This window comes from Ranitomeya variabilis, chromosome 2, assembly GCF_051348905.1.
Source record: "Ranitomeya variabilis isolate aRanVar5 chromosome 2, aRanVar5.hap1, whole genome shotgun sequence".
Lineage (NCBI taxonomy): Eukaryota > Metazoa > Chordata > Amphibia > Anura > Dendrobatidae > Ranitomeya > Ranitomeya variabilis.
Genome location: NC_135233.1, coordinates 745,390,954 through 745,418,311, shown reverse-complemented (window position 1 = coordinate 745,418,311; position 27,358 = coordinate 745,390,954). Strand labels below are relative to the sequence as shown.

Here is a 27,358-nt window from a genome sequence, read left to right as displayed (position 1 = left end):
AAGAAGCACATGGTTCTTAATGACTTAGGCTACAGTTTCACCATACATTTTGGTGAGTTTTTGTCACTGAATAATTTGTGCCTCATTTTTGCACCTATTATTTAAATTAGGTCACTTGCTTTTTTTCATTGCCTTTTGTGTGCTTTTTTAACATAAGTTTCAATTGCATTTTTTAATCTGAGTTTTTTTGGTTTATTTTTTAGTATGTCATGTTTTAAATAAGGGCTCATTCAGCCATCAGCGATTTTTGCATCAGTATTTGTATCCACAACTATAAGTGGAACATACAGCGAAAAACTATGCTTGAAAAATTGACACCTGTTCTAAAAAATACTGATGAAAAATCTCTGATGCCTGAATAAGCCCTAGCCTACTTTCTTGATACTTCCTGGTATTTGGCTTTGACAAAATTATATTTTCATACTTAGGTGCAAATAACAGGCAATTGTTTGTGTGTTTCCGCCAAAGAAAAGCGTTAAAAACGCACGTGGGTTTTTTTACCTGCATATTTTCCACATCTAATGCAAGTCTATGGAAATAATTAGCACTAAAATCTCAGCATACCCGCAAAAGAAACTAACATGATGATCTTCTCAATAGCTACAGAAAGACTATGTTCACACTATGAGCATTTGGTGAGTTTTTTATGGTGTGCATTTTAAAAAAATGCAAGTTAGCTATTATAATTAATGGGTGCATAAATGGTGTAGAAAATCTGCAACATCAAAAACTCATAAAAAAAAGTCAATTTGCAGGACCCATACAGAAGTAGGTGGAGTGTAGGCAGAGCTTCATGGAGGAGGAAGGAAGGAAATAAACAGCTATCCGCAGCCTTCCTGAATGCAAATGTGATCCCAGCCTAAGTCTTTTTTGGCAAGGTGCACTGTGTAATTTGCCTGGAAAAGCACTAATGAAATTCTCAAAATAATAAACATTTGCACTGCAATGTGAAAAGGAGTTGCTGTACATGTGTTCAGTATTCTGAGTTTCCTTTAATGAGGTTTCCAAAGTGACTTGACCATTCTAGAGAATTCTGCCTGTACCCTGCTCCTGGTCCTGGTGGCTTCCTGGTTTTCTACCTGCTCCTGCAAACCTGTGTGGATTTCATGTTTCTCTGCTCTCAGAGTTTCTGCTGCATACACTGGTTTCCAGTATTCCTTCTGCTTCTGCCTGCTCGTGTTGCTCCCTTTGTGTCTCTGCTTCCACCTGCATTTGTTGAACACGTAAGCTGGTTGCTGCTCTGTTTCTTCCTTCGATTAAATAGATGCGAAGCATGGGACTGTTCTGCACTATCTGAGACTTCCTACCAAGGCCTCCCTGGATGAGATAATCCCCAGGTCATCATCGATCCTTCACCAAATTTCACAGTGGGTGCAAGACAATGTGGTTTGTACGCCTCTCCATGTCTCCGTCTAACCATTAGATGACCAGGTGTTGATCTGGGGATGCTTTAGCAAGGCTTCAATTGGGCAGGTTAATCTTTGCGAAGGACGTATGAATCAAGTCGCATACAGCCCCTGTGACGCCGCAGAAAGCAAGCCAATCACTGTCATGCCCTTCTCTAAGATGGTGGGGACCGAGACCTACGTCATCACGCTGCCCACACTCTGCGTCCACCTTCATTGGCTGACAAATGGTGCTGAAAGCGTCATATGAAATGCGACTTTGGCACGAAGATTGCCGACAGCATGGCCGATCCCACGGCCGGGTTCGGGTCGGGTTTCACGAAACCCGACTTTGCCGAAAGTCGGCGATTTTTTAAAATGTCCGATCCGTTTCGCTCAACCCTAATTTTGACCACTTCTCATTTTCAGAAAATAAATACAAAATTTATTGCTTGGAACTTGGAGACATGTTGTCAATAGTTTATAGAATAAAAGAGCAATTTACATTTTACTCAAAAATATACCTTTAAAGATTAATTCAGACAAACTGAACATTTTGTAGTGGTCTCTTAATTTTTGCCAGAGCTGTATATTTATCCATGTGTGGACTAGACAAGGACTTACTTGTTTCAAGCATCCTCAAGTATAACTGCGTTTCACAGACTGCTCCGTTGATTGCATTTTTCTCAGAGGTTTCCTACAGACTCTGTTAAGTTTGCATTCAATGTTTGCACTGAGTGTTTATGGACTTTGAGTTTTTCCCTACACTTGTATTGAAACACCATGTGTTATAATATAGGCTTTACCACTTAGAAACTGAGTTCTGTAGTGTCTTTGCTCCACACAAAAAGACTCCTGAGTTATCCATTATAATTATTACACACTTAAAGGTTTGGACACATCTATTAATTCAGTGGTTCTTTTTGGAACAAAGAGCAAAGAAACACATGTGAAATAAACCATACTATGTGTTAATTCTTAGATTTCTTAAAGTGCCCCCTTTGTTCCTCTTTTCCATATGTGTTCCTTCATGATTTTTCCTGCTATCAGTTTGAATCCACATTGTAAAATTTCCAAATATAATAAGGAAAACCATTACATGAACAGGTGTATCCAAACTTTTGACTAGTACTGTATGTAAATTAATTCAAATAGTAATAGAAAATAATCTAAACTTTAGAAACTTGGTAATAAAAATCAATGCAACATACAAGCTGTTGTAATAATAATGCCCTTCGTAAATTACTCATCTTGGAGAAAATGAAATAATCATGCATGGTAACTAATTTTTATACTTTACCCTTACAGAGAAATAATAATTTTTCTTTATTTGACATTAAATGAAAAGCAAATGAATGTAACTTATGTTTCTGAGTGTCCTTAAACCACTAGGTTCAACTCATTTTTTTCTGTTATTAGTCATCCAAGCACAATTTGATTGTGTGATTTGTGACATTTTAAAAAGCCATGCAGAACAAAGTGTACCAGCTGCGAATCACATTTCTTTACATTTTCTTATTTCTGTGTTCATTTCCAATAACGTAGTAAGAAAAAAGCTAAAAAAAAGATTTCTGTAAAAAGCTTTACATTCCATATCCATAACAGTTATGGAGGTGTGGAGATCAAGTAGTGTATAAAAGATGCTGTCTGGCAAATGTTTGGTCAGTCACCTATCTGCTCATGAATGTTGAGCACAATCCTTTCATACGTAGCTTAAATGTTCTCTTTACATGTGCTACCATGCAGCCTGATCAAGAATATTAATAGTTGAACATGTTATATTCATAATTAGCTAGAAATCAAAACAAATAGTTGTCATTAGCATTAGCTCTTCAAGTATAGTTTCTCCCCATTATAGTCTTTTAGGCTTCAAAGTAATAGCATCATTGTATCTTGACTCTTTTGCCTACTTAATTCCAGTCTACGAACCAACTACTTAGTGTAACATAACTATGTAACTTACTATATTTAATAGAACCAAAATATATAATTTTATATATATGGTTATCTCTGCATTGTGGCAATGAGTTCCCTGACAGTGTACACATTGTACTCTGTTAGGATTTGGAAAATTTCGGTCAGATAGACTGGCTTTTAGAGATGAGCAGATCAGGCAAAATAAGAATTCAACAGTTTGTGCCGAGTTTACCAGGAAATAAAATTTTAGGAGAAGTTTAATGTGCCTTATTATACACTAAGGTATATTGCTCCATTATACAAGCTTGCGAAAGGTCACGCTGTCACGTCGTCTTGATGTGTTTTCTGACTTTGTCGACACATGCACAGAACCATTCCAAGCATTATCAAAGATGGAAGCTCTGGCCTAACATGAGGTTGAGGATATTTCAGCCAGAGAGGTAGCAATCAGAAGATGTAGAGAGAGACTGGTAGGTAACAATGAAGAGCGGAGTGGCCAAAAAAGTGAGTGGTAGATTTTGGTAGATTTTTTTCAAGTTCTTAACCTTTTAATGGATCTTTAACATACAGAAAAATAGTGGCCAGCAAAAGTGAATTAGAAAAGATTCACATTTTAGTCACTAATGTGCCTCACATCTCCATTCAGTGGCTATACGGGCATATGTCCTTGCCACCATTCCATTTTAATTTCTCATCATTGTGATCGAGCAGAAAGGAGGAAAGGGAGGCTAAAGTCTCCCATTCTAATAATCAATGGGTCCTTTGCTATCAAGCATTCATTCTCTTAGTTGGATAATTCCTGTTAACTGCTCAATTACAATATTAATTTGCAACTGGCTAGCAAAAAACGATGTGTGAGCAAACATGCTTACATGTTAGCATGTTAACTTGTGAGGCCCAGACAGTTTTCCTATTATACTTGTGCCATCAATGCTTATTTCTTGCCATTGGTCTACTTACAGGGTGAGCCATTTATATGGATATACCTGGGTGGGCCATATATATGGATGCACCTAAATAAAATTGGAATGGTTGGTGATATCAACTTCCTGTTTGTGGCACATTAGCATATGGGAGGGGAAAACTTTTCAAGATGGGTGGTGACCATGGTGGCCATTTTGAAGTTGTCCATTTTTGAATGCAACTTTATAAATGGCCCACCCAGGTGTATCCATATAAATGGCCCACCCTGTATACTAATGTTATGAGTTTCTTTTGGAGGTAGGATTTGTAACTTGTTGCTGGAACATGGCAGGTAGTTTGATTATCACTTGAAAGGTAGGGTTTGCAATTGTTGGAACTGTGCCTGATATCAATAGCAAAGGAAGGAAAAATAGTTCCAGCACCAGGCATCTCTTCATTAAAATCTTCAATATTTTATGTCCATGTCAAGAATAAAACACCATGTGGGGATCCAGCCCATAAATGCCTGATGGATTTCGAGCAAAGTTCGTAATTATAATATGTGCTGTCTTGAGCAATGATAGTGTATATGCACAAAATGGACATATTAGAACATATCAGCTTGAGATAAACTGATCAATCTGTGGAGGATCATGTTTGAATCAAATTTCTTGACCTTCAGGTTTTCATGCAAATTCGAACACTTTGAGATTCAATTTGTGGTTTGCAAAAAATGGCAACCTTTCCCACTCTGCTAAAGCATGAGGAGAAGTCTTGTATTGTCCCATAATGTCTTGCAGCTTTGCCATGTAATGCATTATCATACTTTGTAAAATGGTGATCTGTACCTGGGCCATCACAGTTCACAGTTTCCCAGTAGAACACAGCTTGTATGGCCGAGTCATTTTCCATCTTCAGAATCACTGGGTAAGTCTTTCTCTGCTATAGAGTGTAAATTTTCATAGGCAGAAGACATCTCTTTCTCTCTTTTTTTCTTAAAGAGTGAAATCTTTTATGATCATGCTATCACGTCAGCTAAGTATCGTGAAGTGCAGTTATTTCAATGGCAGTTAGTCACGGCAGGAGTCAGGACCCCACACTATGTATCTGTCTCTTTTGGGTATGTCTGCTGATAAGCACTTCTTATTGCTTGGACCTAACTGTTCCATTAACTCATCATACTCCATCATGTTTACATATGCCCTTACAGTGTTTGCTCCACTAATCCTCTCTCTCCTTTACAATGAACAAACCTCAGCACCCTCTAACCAAGTAATCATCTCCCCTTCCCTCTTACCTCCCCACCTGACCTCCTCTGTTGACCTGCTCCTCAACCTCAAATCTGTCCTAATAAAACATAAAACAAGCCGCCCACTCTCCTTCTCCCACCTGCTCTCCCTTTCTCTGCTTCTCCTCACTGCTGGCGACATATCTCCCAACCCTGGACCCCCACAGCTCATGCCTCCCATTACTACCCCCTCCTACCACTCCCTATCTAATATGAACTACTGCAATCTTTCCAACTTAAAACCCGGGCCCCTGACGTCCATCACCCTGCTCCCTCTCTCTGGAGCACTCTGGAATGCCTGCTTAATCTTCAATAAGCTTCATGTGATTCATTACCTTTTTCTCTCTCACAAGCTTGCCTTCCTCTGCCTCACAGAAACATGGCTAACACCCTCTGACACCACCTCCCCAGCTGCGCTGTGTTACGGCGGCCTTCACTTCACCCACACCCATCGCCACAGCAACAAACAGAGTGGAGTGAGTCTTCTTTCTTCTAACTGCACCTTTAACCCAATCCCATCTCTACTCTCTCTTATCCTCCCCTCTTTTGAAGTCCACATTGTCCGCATCTACTCACCCTACAACCTCCAAGTGGCCATCATATACTGACCTCCAGGCCCAGTCACTGCCTTTATTGACCAATTCTCCACCTGGCTTCTTCACTTTCTCTTTGCTGACATTCCCACCATCATCATGGATGACTTCAACATCCCCACTGATACCCTCCAGTCAACCTCCAAACTTCTGTCCCTTACTTCATCTTTTGGACTTACTTAGTCTTTTTACATCAACTAAGGAATTTGCTCCTCAGACCATGGTTGGTCATCATACCAGAACAAGACCCCTATCTGAGGACAATAAAATATTCACACTCCTTATCTATGAACTGTCCCAATATTTATGGACATAACTGTTTATCACTCACATAATGGTAATCCTGCTTCACGTCACCTGTCTTATCTATGGCATTTTTCTGTGCTGTGTTGTGCATAAATATGTAGTTCTCCCAAATATCTATTAGTCTATGCCTGATGAAGAGACCTGAGTAGTCTCAAAAGCTTGCAATTTGTTACCATATTTTCAGTAAGCCATTAAAAGGTATCAACCACTGAAGACTCTCAATTGTAAATATGTTTCTATCCACTGGCTAACACAGTACCAAGATATGTATCTTTCCTGTAATACTGACCTGCAAAGCCATCCATAACCTGTCTCCTCTATATATCTCTGAACTAATCTCCCGATATCTTCCCTCATGTAATCTCCGGTCCTCCCAAGACCTCCTTCTCTCCTCCACACTTATTCGCTCCTCACCCAACACGTTTGAATATCAACCACATTCGGATCCTTCAGATGGAACCTGAAAACCCACCTCTTCAAGAAAGTTTACAGCCTGCACTGACCCCGCTGCCTCCTCACCACTACCGGAGCTACAGCCTCACCAGCACTGGAGCTCCTGAAACCCTCGACCTACTGTCTCCTTCCCTACCATCCTGTAGAATGTAAGCCTGCAAGGGGAGGATCCTCACCCCTCTGTATCAGTCTGTAATTGTTAGTTTGCTTACTGTAGGTGATATCTGTAATTTATATGTAACCCCTTCTCATGTACAGCACCATGGAATAAATGGTGCTAATTAAATAAATAATAATAACATTAGTGGTCAGTGGGGACTTTCTGACTCTTCTGTAGAATGTAAGATCTTGTGATCAGCAGGGATCTCTCTCTTTCCTTCTCTCTCTCTCCTGTAGAGTGTAAGTTGATATGATTAGCAGGGCCCTCTCTCTCTATCCTGTAAGATCAGCGTATTTTCTCTCTTGCATCTCTCTCTTGCATGTTCTGAGCAATTACAAGATTTTCAATATTGAGATTCACACAAATTTATTTGCTGCAAATCGCATTTTTTGGGGAAAATTTGTCAAAGGTATCAAATTTGAATTTCAATAGATCAGCTAATCTTCAGTATTAGCAACTGTTCTGTTTGCATAAAAGTGCAGTTGGTTTAGTTGTTAGTTTAATGCAAAATGCAACCTTAGATCCAGCTTTACTGGTCATCTGTCTATGGAGAGGCTAGTGTTCTAGCTAAGTGACCACTTCTTGGTGGTAGCAATGTAATTTTTATTTCACTTTTCACCTGGGACGATGAGGGTTAGAACCTTGCTACTTAATTGCTATAAAGAGCCTGTCAAAGCAGTTTTGAACATAGAATAGTAATGGCGTGTCTGAAATTTTAGTCTCCTGTAATAAATATCACATGTAAACATATGCAGTATTTAAAGTATTACAACTTTTAGATTTTTTTATATTTTGCAATTTTTGCTCAAGCAGCAAAAAGATGAGGAGCAGCCCTGCCCAGATGCACACTGTATAATGAATGTATTTCATTTTACCTATATTTTTTCTGTGAAAAATATGCATAGCAATATATTTTTTTCTATGTTGCTATACATATTATTTCAAATAAGTCAAACCTGTGTCAGGTTAATAGCTAGTGTATTATCATTTTGTTTATTATTTACCAGTAAGCTATATAACTGTGTAAACTGTGTAACTATACATTAGCTACATCATGTGACTAATTAGCGCACAGCTATAATTATGCTTGAGTAGACTTTTTTACTGCCTTCAACTGTCTTTACACAAATGATGGTCACCATATTAGTAATGATGTTTGGGATAGGTCTCTTCACAAAAGTTTATTTTTGGAGACCTGGCTATAAAACAGGAGAGCAACACAGTACATCAAAAATATAGAATAGGTTGTATAACCTGCTCCACTGTCATGCCATGTTCTTTTGTAAGGAGGCGTTACTTTTCCTCTTCCTGGACACTGTATTAGTCTAACACTTTTCTGACCATTAACTTCCATTCATCTCTTCTTGTCTTAAATGACATATTGTCTGCTTTAAATTATAATTCTGGAATGGATGATATCTTTTCAATATTGCGGTCCCTGGGTGTAATTTTAAAACGAAAAAGCAAGAGCACAAAATAAAAAATAATCAAAATTGAATAATTAATAATAAAAATGCATATAAAGTAAAACACATTATAATACATGATACAATACCTGACACACAAATTAAAACTTTTTAAATAATTGACAAATACCAAGATTCTGCCAGTATCTTAATTGAAAGCCACTTCTGCCTTAAGACTTTATGATGGGCACTATTAAGGCCATTATGTGATCATATAATTATACAATAAGATGTAAGACCCGTTCCTGACATCCATTGTACATGTAAGTTGAATGTCAAGTGCGTGTATGGAGAAGGCTCAAGAACTAACTGTATGATGCAGGCAGTTATCTGTGTCTAAAAGCTGTTTAACCACTTAAATGCCACTTTCAATATTTGATAATGGCAATAGGGCAGGACCAAGGAATACATATTTTTTTAAATATAAAAAATATAAAGAACATTATGAAAGTTTGCATCACCTCATTTTCACAGTGCAAAAAATACGGTAAACGCTGTAAAGTAATAAAAGTCAAAAGTCCAGAGTTGCTGTTTTTCAGTTGCCACACTGCTCCCAAGAATTAAAATAAAAAGCAATAAAAAATGTAAGTAACCAAAAATGAGATCATTGAAAATAATAGGCTGCAAAAATAAGACCTCAAATAGTTACATTAATAGAAGAATAAAAATATTACTGGTCTCAGAAAATTGTGTCATAAACCAATTATCTTTTACAAAGTTCTAATTTTTTAAATCAATAAAATATAAAAAACTTTACAAGCTTAACCCCTTTCCGACATTGGGTGTAATAGTATGCCGATGTCGGGCTCACTCCCTTTGATGTGGGCTCTGGTGCTGAGCCCACATCTTTTTCCACACATAGCAGCTGTTTTGAACAGCTGATATGTGCCTCTAACTGCCATGGGTGGGATTGCAATTCCACGCACGGCTGTTAACTAGTTAAATGCTGATGTCAAACTCTGACAGTGGAATTTAACACATGCTTCTGGCAAGCACGCCGGAAATCCCACCCATGGGCAACCATGTCACATGACAACAGATCGCCAATGGGTTGGCATGACAACCAGATGTCTCCAGCAGACCTCTTATTGTCAATGCCGGATTGCTATGAGCGTCGCCCAGTGGTTGGCGCTCTTAGCATATCAGCAAGTCTGCTACATACAGGCGATCTGATCATCGCCTGTATGTAGCAGAGCCAATCGGAGTATGGCAGCTTCTAGTCTCCCATGGAGACTATTCAAGCATGCCAAAAGTAAAAAAAAAAAGATTTTAAAAATATAAAAAAAATAAAAATAGAAAAGTTCAAATCACCCCCCTTTTGCCCCATTCAAATTCAAACAATAAAAAAATCAAACATACACATATTTGGTATCGCTACATTCAGAATCACCCAATCTATCAATATAAAAAAGAATTAACCCGATTGCTAAAAGGTGTAATGAGAAAAAAGTCGAAATGGCAGAATAAATTTTTTTGGTTGCCCCAACATTGCATTAAAATGCAATAACAGGTGATCAAAAGAACATATCTGCACCAAAATGGAATCACTAAAAATGTCAGGTCTGCGCACAAAAAATTAGCCTTCACTCAACCCAAGATGACAAAAAATGGAGACGCTATGGGTATAGGAAAATGGCACAATTTTTATTTTAACAAACTCAGACTTTTTCACCACTTTGATAAAAAAGAACTTAGACATTTTTGGTGTTTATGAACTCATAGTGACCTGGAAAATCATAATGGCAGGTCAGTTTTAGCATTTAGTGAACATAGTAAAAAAGCAAAACAAAAAACTATTGTGGAATTGTGGAATTGCACTTTTATTGCAATTTCACCGCACTTGGAATTTTTTTCCTGTTTTCCAGTACACGATATGTTAAAACTAATGGTGTAGTTCAAAATTACAGCTCGTCCCGCAGAAAACAAGTCATCACATGGCCATATTGATGGAAAAATAAAAAAAGTTATGGCTCTGGGAAAAAGGAGAGTAAAAAACCAAAGCGCAAAAACGAAAATACCACCTTGGTTAAGGGGTTAATATTGTCATATTATACTGACCTCAACAATCATGTTGCTTTAGGTTATTTTTATAGCACACTGAAAACTAAAAACAAATTGTAATATTGTATATATCTCACCATTTCTTTGCTTAGCATTGTTATTCCTATTTTTGAGAATATTATATGCCAAAAACTTACAACTCATCCTGCATCAATGAGCCCTCATATGGCTTTGTAGATGGAAAATTAAAAAGTTATGACTCTTGGAAGAAAGGAATGAAAAAAAAAATGAATGTGCATAAATGAAAATTGAGCTTGATGGGAAGTGGTTAAAACATCTAACCTGCTGAAATGAACAATAAAAGTAAACTGATCATTATATCACTTATATTTAGCAACTGATTATATCTTGTACATTTTTGGAAAACAAGTATTAGAATTGTGTAGCGGGATTATTCTGCAATATTAAATAGAAATACATAGGATACAATTGAGGTATAATAAGTTCTGTCACATCCTAGTTGAAAAGTATTCATTTTACTTGTGTTAGTTGAGTAATTTACATAATTGAAATTGAAAAGGTAAATAACACTATGGTAAAGGATATAATTTACTGTAAATATAAACTCTGTGAGACAGAAAAATAATAATTCTCAACTTTTTTTTTAGCTCCGAGCATGCCAGTAGGATCATTGGGGTTGGTATTCAATTTACCCTGTTTGTTTTGTTACAGTGAAATCATTCAATCAGTTATATTCTACCAGCCTCCTCCAGGAATGTAGTAGTCAATTAAAATTCTACCCTGAAGGCTAATTTGTAATTTTACTCCCAAAGCAATCAATCACTAACCCCAACATAGAACATCACTTCTGGGCATTTATTACTTACTCTTGTCTACATGATGACCAGTCTCTAAGATTTAATTGTATGGAATGTTTCCATTTATTTCTATAAATTGGCATGAATTGTGTTTGACTTGATATTTTTATAAAGATTTCATATATAGTCAAAGCAGAAAATTATTAAATCCCCAAAGTTATACTTACTTGGAAAGAAACTTCTTTCTGATACATATCAATACTTGTAACTTTGTATTATTGTGTTTTGTAGGATCTACGATGTAAAATTAAATTGAAACTCATTTTTTCTAGGACAGTTTTACCCAAGATGACATTGAGGATTTATATTGTCTTGGTGTATTTTCTTACAGTATTCTTAAATGAAAAATTAAATGCTGTTTTTGTACAAATCATAGGTTATGAATAATATGCAAGTTAGCTATCTCTAAATTTTGGCAGTGCCACTGACTGGAGGTAGCTATCATATCAGTCTATGTAAAACAACCAGGAATATTAACCAAGCCAGACACGTATCTACTGACAGAATTTTTTTTTAAAAGTTGAGAAGGTGCAATGTGTCGCTAAAAAAATAAAGATTCTTCATCATACTTTTCACAATACTTTGGATGACCAAAAGGTTGCTGCAATTGTTGGGAATCAATGGATTTCCTTCACAAAGGTCAGAAAGAACTCATCTTACTACTGGCTGTCAACTGGGGGCCAAACTAGTGTCTAAGGGTACCGTCACACAGTGCCATTTTCATCGCTACGACGGCACGATTCGTGACGTTCTAGCGATATCGTTACGATATCGTTGTGTCTGACACGCTACTGCGATCCGGATCCCCGCTGAGAATCGTATGTCGTAGCAGATCGTTTGAAACTTTGTTTCGTCGTCTAGTGTCCCTCTGTGGCGGCATGATTGCATCGTGTGACACAGGTTGTATACGATGTGCGCACAGTAACCAACGGCTTCTAAATCGCAAATACGTCATGAAATTATCGCTCCAGCGCCGTGTATTGCAACGTGTGACCGTAGTCTACGACGCTGGAGCGATAATTATACGACGCTGCAACGTCACAAATCGTGCCGTCGTAGCGATGAAAATGGCACTGTGTGACGGTACCCTTAGTTATGTTGATCTTTATCAGTACAGAACACAATTAGGCTGAGACTCCTCTGTATAATCTAATTTTATCCACTTTAAAAGGTAAAGGTTTTCCAATTAGTAAAACTCATTAAAAATGCACTACATTATTTTCTAAATCTGCATAAATGTGTATGTTATGTAGTGTGATTTTAAACTTACTGAATGCCGTCTTCCCCACTTTCCATCTCAGCTTTGGTCTTCTTCACACTCACAGGGATAAAATTTCGACTCGCCAGGTCACATTTTGATTTATGTGCGATCAGGGAGTCATTTTTTCATTCTAAATTATTAGTCCTTGTACTGATGCTTTATAGATTTACATTGGAAAAGTGACTTCTGGTTCAAACATAAAAACTCCAGTATGAATCAGGGAGTCAGAAATTCAGTCATGTGAGTGAGAAGAGGCCCAGATCAGCACTGGAAGGTGGTGAAGACAGAGATCAGTAAGTCTATTAACTCAATTACATTACATACACATTTGGACATAATTAGAGAAGGGAATACTAAATTTTGTGTGAGCACCTCTTTAAACAAACAGCCTGATAAACATATCTTACTGAAGTTAGAGGTGTAACTTGAGCAGAGGGGAAATCTGTAGCAGTACCCTCATCTATAGTGGAGACAGCATGGTCAGTGAGTACGCTCATCCACTGCCCAGGTGTCTTTACAAAGACCGCATGGACCAGGGTTCATCCTACTGAATGACCTATCTCCTTCCCCACAGGCATAATACTACTCAGACAACACAGGGTGAGGGTAAAACATTGTGGCAATACTTTATTGAGCCACCAATAAGTAAAAACATATAGACCAGTCCCAGCAAGCTCATAAAATTGCACAAATTACAGCGTTTCACCCTTCCACTGGTTCACCAGGATTAGAGCAGCTGTGACTTTGGGGCTTCCAGGGCCTACGACCCTGACCAGTGGCACCCCGCTTTTGTTTGACACACACATAGAGGAGATAATGACAAGCTTAGGAAGCTGACAGTCTATTGTGGTTCATGGCCAGGTGACCTGAGTGTCCCAACCTGGCTTCTCTGAACATCTCCATGGGTCCAGTTGACTGGAGGGTCCCAAACTAACTTCTATGAATGTTTGCATGGGCTAGGTGTCAGAATAGTCAATACCTGGCTTCTCCAAATGTCTCCATGGGGCCAGGTGTCTTAACTGTTCAAATTTGACATCTCTAAATGTATCCATGGGGCCAGGTGGCCTGATTGTCCCAACCTGGTTTCTCCAAATATCTCTCTGGGTTTAGTGATGGTCAATGGATCAGATGTGCATTCCTACAGTTAGGGTGATGGTCTCTAAAGCTGGCATCCTGTAGAATCTCTCTGGGAACAGAGATAGATCCCCCTTTATAATTCACAACCTTCCTTCAGGACATCATCCACAGGTCAGGGGGAGATGGGATGAGGTCAACTTTCATTGTGTGAGTATTCAATCAATTTGCTTAGTTTATCTTTCAGTGTATGCAGGTCAGCAAACTGCACAGCCTGGTACAATGGTTAATCAACAAATTAGCAAACATCAACTGTTCAATTACCCAACGTCCCTGTCCTCCAAGGTTAGCAACACAATAATCAAATCAAGAGTCAACATTAAAGCGCATATGAGCAATGTCTTATATCTCTTGACCCACCGAATAAAAACCCATCAATTCAAGAGTCAACATTCAGGCTCATATTAACAATGGTCTATGTCTCTTGACCCCTAGAAGAAAAATATGTCTGGCCTAATTAAGAATAAATTATGTGCCATCACACCTATCATGCATTATTTATAATAATTTTGTCTTTTTATATGGCAGCTGACCTGCCTCTGGAGCCTCTGTGGCTACACTAATGTCACATGTCCTCATATATCAAGTTCTTTCTTTTAGATCCAGTTTGAATGAAGCATGAAATATGACATAACAACAGTTAGGCCTAAGCTCTTAAGTTATGAGAGGGGTTTGATTTTAAGAAAAATAGACCACCATACTTTTTACATGTGTTGAAGTTTGGAATCTATAGCTGAATTATTTGTATATAAAATTTAGCTTGATTCTAAAAATACAAAACAATAAGGAAAAAAATGAAACCACAAACATAAAATAAATCATAGTTGATTATGACTACTGTAAAAAAGAAAGTGATACACCTTCTACTACAGCTGTCACCTTCTCATTATCAAGTTTCATGAAAAGTTCAATTCTTCTAGCAAACTTTCTTTTAATTGTCCTCATTGAAACAACTTTTTAGGAGACAGATGTCCTTGACTGTAAAATTTCTTTGCCTTTCCAGTTAATATTCTACCTCAAAGGTATCTAGAGTGCACCAGGATTCTCATTATCTCATTTTACTCAAGTGACAAGAATTACCCGGTTTCCCTACAGTGATGACTCTTAGAGTTGTCATAGGGCATTGAAGAATGACAGTTTGAAGACACTCACATATCTCTTATGGTTGGATGTGAAAACCGGGAATGGATTCTTTCATTTGCAGCATAACTAAACCTCTTTGCTAAGGGAAATTAGAAATTTGATGTATAGAATTCAATTACTGTGATTTTTTTTTCTGATACTTTATCGTTCATAATATAACGTTATTTTTTTCTTTACATTGAGCATGTTGACATCTAGCAAAATAATTATGTTATAGATAACACATATTCTATCTATCTATCTATCTATCTATCTATCTATCTATCTATCCAGTTTGTTCTGAGATGAACTACTAGTGCCATAAAGATCTATTATGCTGTTAGTTTCAGTCATCAAACCACCAATTGTTCAACAGTTTTAGGATTTTGTAATGTTCAGCCAACAATTGTTGCTAACTAAAATTACCAGAACATGATATAGATATGCCTGATGATAAGATTTAACAGGGAGATAAACATTAAATTTTATTTTTACATTGCATGTCTAAATAATACATGAATGTGAAGTTTATGCTTTTCTCTGGGATTTATAGGAGAATAAAAAGCAAGGAAGTCATTTAGCACTTAGTATGCTGGCAGTGTACACACTTTTCCATATGGTGAGGCAGGACACTTCCAATCACTTTATCTACTCATTCAAACCCAGCCTGCTGCAGGAAATTAGCACTGTTCACACTTGTTTAGGCTTAATAAAAATCATTTTAGCTAAAGCTCAAAGTTAAGGTCACCATCTGCTGCACAGAAATACCAATACCAAATGAACAGCAGCATGGAGAAAATACCTGTAATTCAAAGCAAATACTGTATTTAACATTGGGAAATAAAACCAAATACACGCACAGACATACACACACAGACACAGTCACACACATACACAAACACACAGGCTCACATACACACACATTCACACATACACACAAACACACATACAGAAACACATACATACACAGACACATACACACAAACACAAATACAGACACATACATACAGACATACATATACACACAGATGTATAAATACACAGACACACACACATAAAGAGACAAATAGACATACAGAAACACACAGACTCATACACACACAGACAGACACCAACACATACAGACACACGTAGATATACACACACAGACACATACACAGGCATACATACACATAAAGAAACACCTACACACAAAGACACATACACACACAGGCACACACACAAAGAAATGCGTAGACACACAGACACACATACTAACTCACACACACAGAGACACAAACAGACACAAACACATACAGACACACACATACATACAAACACAGGCATACACACACATAAAGAAACATACACATAGACACACATACACACAGACATAATACAATCTTATAAATATCATGCAATATTGATAACATTTATGTAATATAGTTCTATAAATATTATGTGATAATTATATTGCAAAAATATTACAGTAAACAAATCTAAACATTTCACTTTCCAGCAGAAAATAGGAAAACTTGTTTAACAAATCAAATTCTATTGATCTTTCACCACTTAATAAATTATGGATATTTGATATTACTCTCAAACATAATATTCTCTCCAAATTAGTTTCTTTGCCACAAATTATCATTGTCTGCTTATCAATCCATGCATCTCATGCTTCATTGTTTTATCATTTTGGTGTTTTTTAGATGTTACATCTGTACGTTATCACTTCAGGCCACCAACGTGTCATGGAACCTAACATTGAAGGGGTATTCCCATCTCCAAGATCCTATCCCAATATGTAGTAGGTGTAATAATAATAATAATATTAGCAACTACCTCCATTTAGAAATGTAGTATAGTTTTTCTGATTTGCTGTGTTACTATACCCCATTTGCAGGCATTGCAGGACCTTGGGTATCCATGGTTATGACCCTGATATAGTGACGGTTAGTTATCTAGTTGGCAGTGGTCATAACCATGGATACCTAAGGTCTTGCAAAGCCTTCACATGAGGAAAGAGGCATAGTGAATCAGAAAAACTATACAACATTTCTAATTAGAGATATTTGCTTATTTTTTATTATTATTATTATTATTATTATTAATATTATTATTAACATTACACCTACTACATATTGAGATAGCCTCTTGGAGATACCCTTTTAAGTTCTTCTGAAGGTGCAGTATAATTGTATTTAGTGAGATTAAGCATGTACCGTACATCCTCATTGTGGCTTCCTTTGTACATACTCAAGGAAAGTTCTTTACAGCACCTTCATTTACTACACTTTGCTTATATAGCAACATCTTATTCCAAATATTACCATCACTGTTCCCAATGGGGCTCACAATCAAAATTCCCATCAGTATGTCTTTGGCATATGGAAGGAAACCAGAATTCCCAGGGAAACCCACACACACACATTGTTATGATAGGGCTAGCGGAACGCACCTAATGAAAGTATATATTTTATTAGGATAGATACGTTCACAGCCCGGGGTCCACCGTGCAGGAGAACCTGCTGCTAGTAAATAGCGGAACTAATGGCAGTGTTAGCTAACTCTGTTACTTCACAGAGCAGCCGTGAACACAAAGCGCTGCGCCCTGTTAGACTCCACAGAGGCAGAGGTTAACTATCTAAACTAGAGCAGTCAGTGGTCTTGCACGCACACGAAACTCCTCGCCGGTGGTGCCAGCATTCTAGGGGCTTATTTTGGCCAGGTCCCTGAACACACAAGCATACGAACTCCTCGCCGGAGGTGCCAGCATTCTAGGGGCTTATTTCAGCCGGGTCCCCGAACACACACATACAAGACCACACTGGCGCAAAGTACATAAATGAAAGCAATACTAGCGCATGGCCGTGCGGCCATGCGAGCCTTATATAGCTGCAGCAAGTAAAAGACCTTCCCAGAAGGACCAATGAGAGGCTGCCATACCTGAGCATGTGACCCTAAATCTCCACTGAGAGATCTTGCCCTGGGCATGCTCAGTGTGTGCCAAGTAGGACTTAGTCCTAGCACCTACACGACCTTCCTGAAAGGACCAATGGACTTAGCTGCAGTATCTGACCATGTGACCCTCGATCTCCACTGGGAGATCTTACTCAGGGCATGCTCAGAACGAGAAGAGCAGGACTTAGTCCCAGAAGCGTCTGCTTGCCGCTGCCCAGCACTGACTTCAATGGCAGAAGCAGGAAAAGCAGCAGTAACTCTTTGTACAGAGTGGGACTGAGCAAGACGCTGGGACCGACGTCTCCGCTGAGCAGGCTCCACTGCGGCAGGAGAAGAATGGGACACCGCAGCGGAGATGGCCTGAGATTCCCCCTGTGCAGAGGCGGGAACTCGACCCCTAACACACATGACATTCTTCTAGGATTCTGAGCACTAAGAGAATTTTCTATGTCTCCACTTCTCCATGGTCATAGTTATGAGTAGTGAGCATACTATTGCAAAAATCCCAGCTCTACGAATTAGGCAAATCTTGTTAGTCCAATGTAAGTCTATAAAGGAAATGTGGGACACTGTTCTGCAGTGTGGGCAGGTTTCAGAAAGAAATATTACTTTGGGTTTGACCTACTTCAAATGTATTTTTATGCAATACTTATAACAGGAATAACAAAATCACAGTAAAATCAAGCTTCAGATGATTAAATAAAAACACAGACATAAATATCATTTTTAAGACAGATCATATCCCATAGAAGAAAAAATGACTAAAGGAGATGGGATGATATGTGCCTGTGAAGCCCATACCATATTTATTGAATTTCCTCAGGCAGAGCTAAACCTCAATGACCCTTGGGAAGCTAAAACTTAATTAAAGGTACATTCAACTTAGGCACAGCTTGACAATTTGATTTCTATGAGTCTAAAATTATGCATATTCTGTGAAGGACACTTATAATTAATGAAATAATTTGAGAGGTGCCCTGTAAGTCATTTTACATGCTTGTTTGTATCTGAAAACAATTTCACTTTCTTCCTCTTTACTTTAGTCCGATGTTTATATGCCTCTGAGCAATCTCCAAGGATAATGATGTGCTGCAGCACTTGTGATGTAAGATGTGTATGACTTAGAGTGCGGCAAACAAGGTCATGAATTCTTGTATGAGCATCACATTTCATAATCTAATTTTCATATCACTGGTTAAAACTATTAACGTAAATTTAATTATAATTTGCTTTTGTGCTTACCACGACTGACATTAATTTGCAGCTCTATTGCTGTTTAACTACTCCAAGTTATGAAACTTTATTATTAGCTTCCAAATTGTTTTGTGGGGTTTCAAATAAGAATGAATTAAAGGAAACCTGTCATATAGTCAAATGCTATTAACCTGCAGATATGGGGTTAATCTGCATGTTAATAGTGTTCTAAAGCTGCCTAGCCACCACACTGGATGTCTGGCTACCGGATGCACATGTACTATAGTCCTCTTGGCAGCCTCCAGGTTTCAGTCATAGAGGCCATTGGTGCGCTTCGGTTACTGCCTAGTACATAGAAAGCAGCAGCTCAAAGCGTGCCCTAACATGTTGACTGACAGCCATCTCTGTAAAGTATCAGTGCAGATATGGTTGTCAGTCAATGTGCCACGCTTACAGCCAAATACCGAGCGGTGACTGAGGCCACCCCACATGCCACCATGACTGAAAGCTGTAAACTGCCAGGAAAAATAAAACGAATTGCCTCCCAGTAGCCAAGCTTTCAGTATACCAGCTTCAAAATGCTATTGCCCAGCATATTAAACCCAAATCTGTAGGTATATTTATGATTATTGAAAAAGGGATCCAATTATATCCCCAAATGTTATTAACTTGCAGATATGAGGTTAATCTGCAGGATAATAATGTTTGGGCACATGATTGGTTCTCTTTTGCAATGCCAAAGTTATTGCTATGAAACTAATTGATGCAGAGTGGTTACCATTGCTATTAGGAAATACCTGTAGCAAATATCTTGTTGAACAAAAAGTTTCCTTGAAAAAAAATCTACAAAATCTGCAATACACAAACCAGTGGAACCAACTCCATATTGTAGCTCCAATGATTTCCAATGGGACTAGAAGTGATGATTTCTCTGTTACCTACCATGAGGCCACTGATTATCCACAAAATCATGAAATTGGTAGTCACAATCTCACTACTCTCACCCCCTGTGGAGACAATTTGAGCTCCAGCACTGGATCCAAGGTTAAATGTCAGATTCCAGGCTAACAATGTCCAATCAGTGCAGTTAGTGTCAGACCGTGTATGAGTACACTACTTAAAAATGGGAATGGTAACACAACATTGGCAAATTTATTCATACATATTAAAAGGGCTAGAGACAGGTCCTTTTTATAGGGCACTGCCTCTAAAGGCCCCATACACATTAAACAAAATTTGTCCAAACTCATCAGTTTAAGGGAACTAGCTGACTATCTGATGTGTGTGCAGGGCTCCCAATTAACCTTAACATATGATTTTGGAGTAGATAACAATTGAGCAAGTGAAATTTTACCACTTGGTCCTTACCTTTTCAGGAAAGATAAGTCACTGCCTGAGATGCCTGATAGCAGGACTTTCCCCTTTCTCCTTATTGAAAATAGATGAATATTCAGTGAGCTGAGTTAGTTATTTCCATGGGGCAATCAAAAAAGATAGCTGTAGTTCAATAGATATCTAATGTATATTGTGAGCGTATTAATGCCATGAAATGCATATTCATTTTTTATAATACTGTAGACAGCTATTCCTCTGAATCCCATACACATGCAAGCCTGGTTTGACTTATTTCTCTTAAAACAAAAAAATGGGCATATTGAAATCCTACTGCCTGATCCTTCTCTACACTGACATCAGTCATTAGCAGGCATTTTGAAGGTCACTCTACTAGAGTTGAGAGAATATGTTTGGATTTGGTCACTGAATATGAATTTGCCATATTTGAACCACATTCCTGCCGAATTTATGTCTGACGATTAGTGTTGAGCATTCCAATACCGCAAGTATCGGGTATCGGCCGATACTTGCGGTATCGGAATTCCGATACCGAGTTCCGATATTTTTGTGGTATCGGAAATCGGAATTGGAAGTTCCCAGTGTATGGTTCCCAGGGTCTGGAGGAGAGGAGACTCTCCTTCAGGCCCTAGGATCCATATTCATGTAAAAAATAAAGAATTAAAATAAAAAATATGGATATACTCACCCGTCCGGCGGCCCCTGGACCTTACCGATTGTAACCGGCAGCCTCCGTTCCTAAGAATGAGGAGTTTAGGACCTCGATGACATCGCGGCTTGTGATTGGTCACGTTCCGCTCATGTGACCGCTCACGCAACCAATCACAAGTCACGACGTCATCGCAGGTCCTAAACTCCTCATTCTTAGGAACGGAGGCTGCCGGTTACAATCGGTAAGGTCCAGGGGCCGCCGGACGAGTGAGTATATCCATATTTTTTATTTTAATTCTTTATTTTTTACATGAATATGTGTCATGGTTCCCAATGGCAAGGGAACGTAAGAAACATATAAGTAACGAACGAGCTCTCGGGTGATGGAAACTCGAGTTGACCGTGAGCTAAATCTACCACACAACTAACAGTAGCCAGGGAGCATACCTACGGCTTCCTATATGCCACGCGCCAGCCGGAGGACTAACTACGCCTGGTAGAGGAAGAAACAGACCTGGCTTACCTCTAGGGAAATACCCCAAAAGATGATAGCAGCCCCCCACATATATTAACGGTGATTTCAGAGGAAATGACATACACAGTATGAAAGTAGATTTAGCAAAGAGAGGTCCACTTACTAGATAGCAGAAGGATACAAAAGAGGACTTCACGGTCAACTGAAAACCCTTTCAAAAACCATCCTGAAATTACTTTAAGACTCCTGTGTCAACTCATGACACAGGAGTGGCAATTTCAGCCCGCAAGAGCTTCCAGCTACAGAGAATTACAAAAACTGCAAACTGGACAAAAGGTACAAAACAAAAGGACAAAGTCCACTTAGCTGATCAGCAGACTAGTAGCAGGAACATGCAACCGAAGGCTCTGGTTACAATGATGACCGGCAAGGAAATGACTGGAGAGCAAGGCTAAATAGGAAACTCCCAAACACTGATGGAAGCAGGTGAACAGAAGCAGCAAAGTGCAAACAAGTCACCAGTACCACCAGCAACCACCAGGGGAGCCCAAAAAGCGGATACACAACAGTACCCTCCCCTTAAGGAGGGGGCACCGAACCCTCACAAGAACCGCCAGGGCGATCTGGATGAGCCCTATGAAAGGCACGAACCAAATCTGAGGCATGAACATCAGAGGCAGTTACCCAAGAATTATCTTCCTGACCATAGCCTTTCCATTTAACCAGATATTGAAGTCTCCATCTGGAAATACGGGAGTCCAAGATCTTCTCTACGACGTACTCCAATTCACCCTCCACCAGTACAGGAGCAGGAGGTTCAGTAGAAGGAACCACCGGTACCTCATATCTCCGCAACAATGACCGATGGAACACATTATGGATAGCGAAAGATGCCGGGAGGTCCAAACGAAAGGAAACAGGGTTAAGAATCTCCAAAATCCTATAAGGACCGATGAACCGAGGCTTAAATTTGGGAGAAGAAACCCTCATAGGGACAAAACAGGAAGACAACCACACCAAGTCCCCAACGCGAAGGTGGGGACCAACACGACGACGACGGTTAGCAAACTGCTGAGTCCTCTCCTTAATTCGCACCAAATTATACGCCCCACGAAGATCAATCTTAGAGAACCACTTAGCCCCCCTTATGCGAGCAAACAAATCAGTCAGCAAAGGCAACGGATACTGATATTTGACTGTAATTTTATTCAGGAGACGATAATCAATACAAGGCCTCAGAGAGCCATCCTTTTTAGAGACAAAGAAAAAACCGGCTCCTAAAGGTGATGAAGAAGGACGAATATGTCCCTTTTCCAGGGACTCCTTAATATACTCGCGCATAGCAGCATGTTCAGGTACAGATAGGTTAAACAAACGACCCTTTGGAAATTTACTGCCAGGAATCAGATCTATGGCGCAATCACAATCCCTGTGAGGAGGGAGTGAACCAATCTTAGGCTCTTCAAAAATATCACGATAATCAGACAAAAATGCCGGAATCTCAGATGGAATAGATGACGAAATGGACACCATAGGAGTGTCCCCATGAGCCCCCCGACATCCCCAGCTTAACACAGACATAGCCTTCCAGTTAAGGACTGGGTTATGAGACTGTAACCATGGTAATCCAAGCACCAAAACATCATGTAAATTGTACAACACAAGGAAGCGAATCACCTCCTGATGGTCTGGAGTCATACGCATAGTCACTTGCGTCCAGAACTGTGGTTTATTACAAGCCAAAGGTGTAGAATCAATACCCTTCAGAGGTATAGGGACTTCCAGAGGCTCTAAATCAAACCCACAGTGCCTGGCAAAGGACCAGTCCATAAGACTCAGAGCGGCGCCAGAGTCCACATAGGCATCCACGGTAATAACTGATAATGAACAAATCAAGGTTACAGACAAAATAAATTTGGACTGTAAAGTGCCAATTGAAATGGACTTGTCAACCTTCCTAGTACGCTTAGAGCATGCCGATATAACATGAGCAGAATCACCACAATAGAAGCATAACCCATTTTTACGCCTATAATTCTTCCGCTCGCTTCTGGACATAACTCTGTCACATTGCATTTTCTCTGGCGTCTCTTCAGAAGATAACGCCAAATGGTGCACGGGTTTGCGCTCCCGCAAACGCCGATCAATCTGAATTGCCATTGTCATGGACTCATTCAGACCTGTAGGCGCAGGGAACCCGACCATAACATCTTTAACGGCATCAGAAAGGCCCTCTCTGAAATTTGCCGCTAAGGCGCACTCATTCCACTGAGTAAGCACAGACCACCTACGAAATTTTTGGCAGTATATCTCCGCTTCATCTTGCCCTTGAGATAGGGCTATCAAAGCTTTTTCAGCTTGAATCTCCAAATTAGGTTCCTCATAAAGCAACCCTAAAGCCAGGAAAAACGCATCCACATTGAGCAACGCAGGATCCCCTGGTGCCAATGAAAATGCCCAATTTTGAGGGTCACCTCGCAGCAAAGAGATTACAATCTTAACCTGCTGGACAGGATCTCCTGAGGAGTGAGGTCTGAGAGAAAGGAATAATTTACAATTATATTTGAAATTCAAAAACCGAGATCTATCTCCGGAAAACACCTCTGGTGTAGGGATTTTAGGTTTAGAAATAGGAGCATGTATAACAAAATCTTGTAAATTTTGAACCTTCGTAGCAAGATTATTTAAACCTGCAGCCAAACTCTGAGGATCCATCTTTAAACAGGTGAGCTCAGAGCCATTCAAGGATTATAAGGAGAGAAAGGCAAAGGCTGTAATTAAAGCTGAAATACAACTGATCCAACTATGGAGCAAGCATAGAGGAAAAAGGGAAAAAAAAAAAAATTACAGACTTCTTTTTTCTCTCCTTTCTTCTGCCAATAAGTTTAACACGGGCCGGTCATACTGTCATGGTTCCCAATGGCAAGGGAACGTAAGAAACATATAAGTAACGAACAAGCTCTCGGGTGATGGAAACTCGAGTTGACCGTGAGCTAAATCTACCACACAACTAACAGTAGCCAGGGAGCATACCTACGGCTTCCTATATGCCACGCGCCAGCCGGAGGACTAACTACGCCTGGTAGAGGAAGAAACAGACCTGGCTTACCTCTAGGGAAATACCCCAAAAGATGATAGCAGCCCCCCACATATATTAACGGTGATTTCAGAGGAAATGACATACACAGTATGAAAGTAGATTTAGCAAAGAGAGGTCCACTTACTAGATAGCAGAAGGATACAAAAGAGGACTTCACGGTCAACTGAAAACCCTTTCAAAAACCATCCTGAAATTACTTTAAGACTCCTGTGTCAACTCATGACACAGGAGTGGCAATTTCAGCCCGCAAGAGCTTCCAGCTACAGAGAATTACAAAAACTGCAAACTGGACAAAAGGTACAAAACAAAAGGACAAAGTCCACTTAGCTGATCAGCAGACTAGTAGCAGGAACATGCAACCGAAGGCTCTGGTTACAATGATGACCGGCAAGGAAATGACTGGAGAGCAAGGCTAAATAGGAAACTCCCAAACACTGATGGAAGCAGGTGAACAGAAGCAGCAAAGTGCAAACAAGTCACCAGTACCACCAGCAACCACCAGGGGAGCCCAAAAAGCAGATACACAACAGTACCCTCCCCTTAAGGAGGGGGCACCGAACCCTCACAAGAACCGCCAGGGCGATCTGGATGAGCCCTATGAAAGGCACGAACCAAATCCGAGGCATGAACATCAGAGGCAGTTACCCAAGAATTATCTTCCTGACCATAGCCTTTCCATTTAACCAGATATTGAAGTCTCCGTCTGGAAATACGGGAGTCCAAGATCTTCTCTACGACGTACTCCAATTCACCCTCCACCAGCACAGGAGCAGGAGGTTCAGTAGAAGGAACCACCGGTACCTCATATCTCCGCAACAACGACCGATGGAACACATTATGGATAGCGAAAGATGCCGGGAGGTCCAAACGAAAGGAAACAGGGTTAAGAATCTCCAAAATCCTATAAGGACCGATGAACCGAGGCTTAAATTTGGGAGAAGAAACCCTCATAGGGACAAAACGGGAAGACAACCACACCAAGTCCCCAACGCGAAGGTGGGGACCAACACGACGACGACGGTTAGCAAACTGCTGAGTCCTCTCCTTAATTCGCACCAAATTATACGCCCCACGAAGATCAATCTTAGAGAACCACTTAGCCCCCCTTATGCGAGCAAACAAATCAGTCAGCAAAGGCAACGGATACTGATATTTGACTGTAATTTTATTCAGGAGACGATAATCAATACAAGGCCTCAGAGAGCCATCCTTTTTAGAGACAAAGAAAAAACCGGCTCCTAAAGGTGATGAAGAAGGACGAATATGTCCCTTTTCCAGGGACTCCTTAATATACTCGCGCATAGCAGCATGTTCAGGTACAGATAGGTTAAACAAACGACCCTTTGGAAATTTACTGCCAGGAATCAGATCTATGGCGCAATCACAATCCCTGTGAGGAGGGAGTGAACCAATCTTAGGCTCTTCAAAAATATCACGATAATCAGACAAAAATGCCGGAATCTCAGATGGAATAGATGACAAAATGGACACCATAGGAGTGTCCCCATGAGCCCCCCGACATCCCCAGCTTAACACAGACATAGCCTTCCAGTCAAGGACTGGGTTATGAGACTGTAACCATGGTAATCCAAGCACCAAAACATCATGTAAATTGTACAACACAAGGAAGCGAATCACCTCCTGATGGTCTGGAGTCATACGCATAGTCACTTGCGTCCAGAACTGTGGTTTATTACAAGCCAAAGGTGTAGAATCAATACCCTTCAGAGGTATAGGGACTTCCAGAGGCTCTAAATCAAACCCACAGCGCCTGGCAAAGGACCAGTCCATAAGACTCAGAGCGGCGCCAGAGTCCACATAGGCATCCACGGTAATAACTGATAATGAACAAATCAAGGTTACAGACAAAATAAATTTGGACTGTAAAGTGCCAATTGAAATGGACTTGTCAACCTTCCTAGTACGCTTAGAGCATGCCGATATAACATGAGCAGAATCACCACAATAGAAGCATAACCCATTTTTACGCCTATAATTCTTCCGCTCGCTTCTGGACATAACTCTGTCACATTGCATTTTCTCTGGCGTCTCTTCAGAAGATACCGCCAAATGGTGCACGGGTTTGCGCTCCCGCAAACGCCGATCAATCTGAATTGCCATTGTCATGGACTCATTCAGACCTGTAGGCGCAGGGAACCCGACCATAACATCTTTAACGGCATCAGAAAGGCCCTCTCTGAAATTTGCCGCTAAGGCGCACTCATTCCACTGAGTAAGCACAGACCACCTACGAAATTTTTGGCAGTATATCTCCGCTTCATCTTGCCCTTGAGATAGGGCTATCAAAGCTTTTTCAGCTTTAATCTCCAAATTAGGTTCCTCATAAAGCAACCCTAAAGCCAGGAAAAACGCATCCACATTGAGCAACGCAGGATCCCCTGGTGCCAATGAAAATGCCCAATTTTGAGGGTCACCTCGCAGCAAAGAGATTACAATCTTAACCTGCTGGACAGGATCTCCTGAGGAGTGAGGTCTGAGAGAAAGGAATAATTTACAATTATATTTGAAATTCAAAAACCGAGATCTATCTCCGGAAAACACCTCTGGTGTAGGGATTTTAGGTTCAGAAATAGGAGCATGTATAACAAAATCTTGTAAATTTTGAACCTTCGTAGCAAGATTATTTAAACCTGCAGCCAAACTCTGAGGATCCATCTTTAAACAGGTGAGCTCAGAGCCATTCAAGGATTATAAGGAGAGAAAGGCAAAGGCTGTAATTAAAGCTGAAATACAACTGATCCAACTATGGAGCAA

The 27,358-nt window shown here is 39.7% G+C and overlaps 1 protein-coding gene across 2 annotated transcripts in view; it reads left to right on the top strand.

The window, feature by feature from the left end:
* GRIK2 (glutamate ionotropic receptor kainate type subunit 2) overlaps window positions 1-27,358 on the top strand; it is a 1,301,067-nt gene that overhangs the window by 227,375 nt on the left and 1,046,334 nt on the right. The window lies entirely within an intron of this gene.